This window comes from Bicyclus anynana, chromosome 5 (assembly GCF_947172395.1).
Source record: "Bicyclus anynana chromosome 5, ilBicAnyn1.1, whole genome shotgun sequence".
Classification (NCBI taxonomy): domain Eukaryota; kingdom Metazoa; phylum Arthropoda; class Insecta; order Lepidoptera; family Nymphalidae; genus Bicyclus; species Bicyclus anynana.
The window spans coordinates 13,692-20,735 of NC_069087.1; positions in this window are offsets into that span (position 1 = coordinate 13,692).

Consider the following 7,044-nt stretch of genomic DNA (forward strand, 5'->3'; position numbering starts at 1 on the left):
CGATGAGTTACTGGAACTCTGGGACGTACCCATATTCACTTGGGTAAATGGAGTTCCAGGCTGCGGAAAAACGACATGGATCGTAAACAACTTTGATCCAGTGAGTGATGTGGTCACAACAACGACCACGGAAGCCGCAAAGGACCTAAGGGAGAGGCTCACGCCCAAAGTAGGAAAGGACGCCAAGATAAAAGTAAGGACGATGGCATCGATTCTGGCCAATGGCCTGTCTGAGCCCACAAGATCTAAGTGCAAGCGGCTCATAGTTGACGAGGCTCTAATGAACCACTTCGGTGCCATCCTCATGGCGACCAAACTGGTGGGAGCAGATGAGACTCTCCTTATAGGGGACAAAAATCAGCTGCCGTACATTGACAGGAACAATCTTTTCCAAATCCGCTACAACCGTCCAAATACAGTAGCGCGGGTAAACAAGGAGTTGTTGTGTACACACAGAAACCCCATGGATGTAGCATATGCCTTAAGCGAAGTGTATGAAGGCATATACTCGTCCAAATCTCGAGCGAAATCCCTGGAGCTGAGGAATTACACAGGCTCGCGAATCCCAAAGGATACAGACAACACCTTGTATCTGACTCACACCCAAGGCGAAAAGGAAACCCTAAAAGCGGAAGGGTATGGGTCCGGTAAGGATTCGCGAGTGAATACAATCCACGAGGCACAGGGAGCGACGTTCGAGGAAGTGATAATTGTCAGAACAACTTCTAAAAAGATTGAGCTTCACGACAGCGTGTCCCACGCCGTGGTAGCAGTGTCGCGTCACACGAGCAGCTGTACTTATTACTCGGATGACAAGAGTGACGCCATAGCCTACTTCATCTCCAAAGCAATGTCTGCAACCACCGCCGAGATCAGGGAACATAATATAAAAATGGCAATAAAAAACGGTGATGAGACGGTCTTATCCGCAAACCTCACTCAAAAACACATGTGATTGGTGTAAATAAAAGCTTGTATGTAAATGTAAGAAAAGTATGTAATTACAACAAAAAAAAAAAAATTAAACAAAAATAATAATAACTAGCAGACGCCCGCGACTTCGTCCGCGTGAAAGTCGTTGTAAACTTTCAACTACCCCTATCCTACCCTACCCTAACCTACCTGTACCCTACCCCTACCCTACCCTATCCCAACCCTACCCCTACCCTACCCCTACCCTACCCCTACCCTACCCCTACCCTACCCCTACCCTACCCCTACCCTACCCCTACCCTACCCTACCCCTACCCCTACCCTACCCCTACCCTACCCTACCCCTACCCTACTCATTAAGGCTGCACTTCTTTATTTATTCCTCCCACCGCGAGTCGCGTCGAGCGCGGCAACCGTTACACAAAAATAATCCGTAAAGCATGAATTAGTATTCACGCGCGATGGCTTAGCATATTTCTTGTATAACTTTGGTGTTTCATTACCGATTTTTATGATTCTTTTTTTATTAAATAGGTAATAATGTTAACTTTCTTATTAGGGATGAGTGATATAAACATAAGAGTAGACAAATATAATTAGAAAGCTTCGAACTGCTAAGCTATCGGGAGGTACACGTGTTATTGTGAGTCAACCATAAAAGATAGACATATATATGCTGTTGTGTTTTTATAGATAATTTTAAGGAGAACATTTCCGTCATACATGATTTCTATGTAGCTTTAACCATTAAGGCTGTACACGCGACGGAAGCTTAAAAAATGGAGTTACTTCTCCCGTTTTCTCAACATTTCTCTTCACTGCTCTGCTACTATTGATTGTAGCGTAATGAAAAGTATACTATAACCTGCCCAGGAGTATGTAGAATAATTGTACCAAGTTTCGTTAAAATCCGTCTAGTAGTTTTTGTTTCTATAAAGAACATACAGACAGACAGACAGACAGACAGACAGACAGACAGACAAAAATTTTACTGATTGCATTTTTGGCATCAGTATCGATCACTAATCACCCCCTGATAGTTAATTTGGAAATATATTTCATGTACAGAATTGACCTCTCTACAGATTTATTATAAGTATAGATAATAATAAAAAAAAAAAAAAAAAAATTAAACAAAAATAATAATAATAATAATAATAATAAAAAAAAAAAAAAAAAATTAAAAAAAAAAAAAAATTAAATAAAATAAAAAAAAAAAATACCCTATTTCATATTATTAAATTTATTTAAGTACATAATTATAAGTATAACTAAGGAATTATGTAACTGAGTATGTTTTTCACATTTTATTAATAAAGAAATAAAATAACAAATTAAAAAATTACTGAAAAAGGGCACGGACAAAATGTCTGTGGTGAATAGTTTTATTAAAAAAAAAAAAAAAAACCTAACCTAACCTAACCTAACCTAACCTGACCTGACCTTTTTTTTTTTTTTTTTCAAGCTGGGAAATGCTTTTACGCATCCCCCTCGGAAATAGTGGCATAGGCTGGCACCATTTCCGAGGGAGTATGTGGGACTCACCGGCTGCGAGTCAGCCAGAATACCCACTAAAACCCAGCTAAATTCCATCGCCTCGCCTGATGCCCGAGTTCCGGGAACAAAAAATTAATCTTCCGCAACTCAGACAGACCCTCCACTGGGGATCTAAGGATCCCATTGCTCCGTCTGTTGCTTACCAGAGCAACAAGATGCGGCTTCCAATTTTATATTAGTGTGGCGCGCTGAGTCGACCACTGGACGCACGACTCGAGTGTGTGCTGTGCCGTGTCCTCCACGTAGCCGCACTCATGACACACCTGAGTGGGCTCTCTTCTTGCGACCCTGCACAAGTATCTCCCAAAGCAGCCGTGCCCCGAGAGCATCTGCGTGAGGTGAAAAGAGGGAGCCCCGTGGTTACGGTCCATCCACAGTTCGAGGACGGGCCGGATAACCTGACCTGACCTAACCTAACCTAACCTAGCCGTTTGAGTTATATTATAATAATATAATACATAACAATGATAAAAGGATACTATTATTCATTCTCTCTTCAAAATTAATACACCAAATATCTACATAATAATAAAGTTATAGGTACAAACACACAACCACACCACATAGAAAATATTACTAAAAACAGTTATACAAGGTCTCCGACAACCTTATAGGAGGAAACTCAGCAGTTCCTCCTCAGACAGTGGAACACTTTAAAAAAAAAAAAAAAAACCTTACCTGACCTAACCTAACCTGACCTAACCTAACCTGACCTGACCCGACCCGACCCGACCCGACACGACCCGAACCGACCCGACCTAACCCGACCCGACCCGACCCGACCCGACCCGACCCGACCCCACCCAACCCAACCCAACCCAACCCAACCCAACCCCAAGTCCAGAAGACCAACAAGTCGGAAATTTTTAAATTCAAACTAGCGTGTTCTGAGAGCGCGATTATACGTAACTTTCAATGCTTAACCATATTTACAATAATTCTTGCAAATAAATGATTATTATTATTATTATTATTATTCAAAGACTCTTTTCGCTTCAGGTGAGTTCGATATTTTTTCGATACTATGTTGAAGTAGCTAAAAAGTCGGAAATTATGAAATTCAAACTAGCGTATTCTGAGAGCGCGATTATACGTAACTTTCAATGCTTAACCATATTCAAAGACTCTTTTCGCTTCAGGTGAGTTCGATATTTTTTCGATACTAAGTCGAAGTACCCCAAAAGTCGGAATTTATGAAATTCAAACTAGCGTGTTTTGAGAGCGCGATTATACGTAACTTTCAATGCTTAACCATATTCAAAGACTCTTTTCGCAAGCGAAAGTACTAAGACGAATTTGCTCAAAAGTCGAAAATTATGAAATTCAAACTAGCGTGTTCTGAAAGCGCGATTATACGTAACTTTCAATGCTTAACCATATTCAAAGACTCTTTTCGCTTCAGGTGAGTTCGATATCTTTTCGATACTAAGTCGAAGTAGCGCAAAAGTCGGATATTATGAAATTCAAACTAGCGTGTTCTGAGAGCGCGATTATATTTCCTTGCATCCTTGTTCATATATGATAATTAAACAAAGGTAGTGTCCTTATTTGGTTGGTAACTATGCGCACTATTTTTAAAGAAAATTAAAATAGGAAGTCAAAAAGTACTTGTTATTACTCGTAATGCCACCTCAGACCTCCATCTTGGATATCTCTCATTCCTTTTTTGTGCGCGGTAACTATCGCACGCGTCTCTTACAAAAAAAAAAGAAAGAAAGAAGTTTTTTTTCGTTAATATAGTTTATTTTCATATTTTCATATGCCTTCAAAGGTAAAGTGTAAAATTAGTGATCAGTGAAGATTCGAAAAATATTGAAAGAGAAAATATCTTCGTTAGATTTTTTATAGTCCGACAAAGAAAGTTAGTGAAGTGTTTGTCGATGATATTTCAGTCCCAGTGAATAAAAATATAGTGAAGTGTTTCATTGCAGGAAATAATTGTAGATTAACGAATTAATCATAATATTTCACTTTTTTCATAATATTCCAAAATATCCGATGTATCCGGGTTGACTGCGAGTTTTCAAGGATAACGGATGAAATATTTGTTAACTGATATTAAGGAGGTATCCGGGTTGACTGCGAGTCTTCAAGGATAATGGTGGGCATACGGATTAACTGCGAGTTTCTAAGTTTGCCATAATACCTACTCCAAATCATAAAGAGATATTGGAAAATCTGCCAGTATTTAATGTTATTGCAATTAATTACAATTGACTGTGAATTTGGGTATAATTTTATTTATTTTATTTTATTTATTTTATTAGGATAACCAACAGCTATTACAATTTCACATGTTAAAGATTTACATTTAAATATATTCTAAAATATATTCTAATAATATTCTAAAATATCAGGAGATATCCGGGCTGACCGCGAATTTTCAAGGATAGTGGTGGGCATTCGGATTAACTGCGAGTTTCTAAGTTTGCCATAATACCTACTCCAATTTACAAAGAGGCATTGGGCAAAACTGTCGGTATTTAAAGTTATTGCAATTCATTTCAATTGACTAGGAGTTTGGTTATAATATGCTAAAATATAATGACCGAGAGTCTTCAAGGATATAATGGTGGGCCTTCGGATTAACTGTGAGTTAATAAGTTAGCCATAATACCTACTCCAAACTATAAAGAGATAGACAGGGGTTGACATTTTATTTATAAAATTTAACCAGGGATCTAGTTTTCAACCATAACCTAAGCAGAAAATACGTACAGTCTAAATTAGATGTAACGTTCATCTGCAATCACAAATAATTTTTATACCCGCAATTTTTTTTTTTTCGAAATAAAATAGCTTATTTAGATAAGATACCGTAGTAAACGTATACTGCCGTGATTCAACCTCGAAATCGTTTGTAGTTGTACCAGACAATATAAAACTGAGGCCTATATTGGCCGACAACCCTGAATAAAATAAGGCCTTAACTGAGCCTAAACTTTCAAAGGCTCCCGCCTCAATTAAATCATCTGATTAAGACCCAGAAATAAAACAATTTCATAGAGACGGATACACGTCTCCATGCACGTTCGATGCACATTCGATGCACGGATATTAAGGTGAAAATTTATACAAATTGTTAAGTCCGCAATTCTCAAAGCTGAATGCAGAAATTTCTGCTTCTGTACTGGACGTAATTATTAAAGCCTAATAAAATAAAGTATATTTCAGCACAACTGTGCATAGTCATCAATGCCATCAAAAAAGGCATGTAAACCTAAAATCATTACCCTTCCTTTTGGCTTCGCCGTAGTCGGGTAAAAAGGTCACACATAGGATAAGCTATGGTATATAAAGGGACTCGCACTAACTCGCACCGTTAAGTTCCACTAAGAAATGGTTCAATAAAAAGAAAAAAATGCATTTAAATAAATAAATTACTTTTTTTAGTCATCAGGTTACTTAAACGACATCCTATGTTTTCGCAATACACATGATGAACAGTACCTTATTAATTTAACTTCAGTTTAAAATTGTGCTAAGAAGTTAACGAAACTTAGAAACTTAAGGTTCGCCGTCAAAAAAAAAAAAAGAGAAGATAAGCGAAAAGCATACCCCGTGTTATGGGTACTAGCTGATATATCATAATATACGAGTACATTTATATAATACGTATAAATACTTTTATAATGTACATAATAGACATCCAGACACTGGAAAACAACAAACTACGCCGCAACAAACGTCCTGTAATTTTTCAAGATTTATAAAATATGCTTCTAAAATCCTTTCAAAATCCATGCACTTATCTATCTTAAACTGCAGAATTCGTTAAAAAGTTCACTAAGCTACCAACATGTTCTATTCGCGAATTTGCTCAACTTCCAGTGCAGTACTCGTAGCTAAGTAGGTACTGGTGATAATCTATCATAATAAGTAGAAAAGTAAATAGAAATTACTTGGGGTTTTTTCTTTTTGTGTTCATTCACTAATAATTAACTAATTGCGCAATAGTATTACGCATAGATTGCACAAATGCAATAATAAGTGTTTGTGGGCAAACAATATCCTCACCTCAATCCTGATTGTTTTGTAAATGGTTTGTGTGACAGTGTGCGTTCGCATTATATGCGAATACCAAATACAAACCTCGATCATCTGCAATAGTTAATTCGGATATCGAATGATCCCTATTCAATAAGCTGTTTGTGAAGTCACAAAACACTTTCCCGGTCAACGGGATATTCACTTATTAGCATCATAATGTGATGCGAAATCCCATACCTAAACTTTAATGTTTGATATTAAAAGACTCTAGAAGAATCATTGAAATACATTCTACACCGAAATACTAGGGTTTCCATAGTGGCCTACACAACTCTGGTTTCCACTCCACCTTAATAGTTTCAGATATTTATTACTCAAATCCAGCATGAAAATTTTCTACTAACATATTTCGAAGATCATCTTCTCTTATGTAAGAGTTTTACTGGCTGGTTCATCCAGAATCTATCTGTTCTGTGTCTGTCCTGATACTGGGCATGCTGACAGAACAATAAAACAGTCTATCACATCGCTGAAGCTATGGCATATTGCTATATCAATACATAA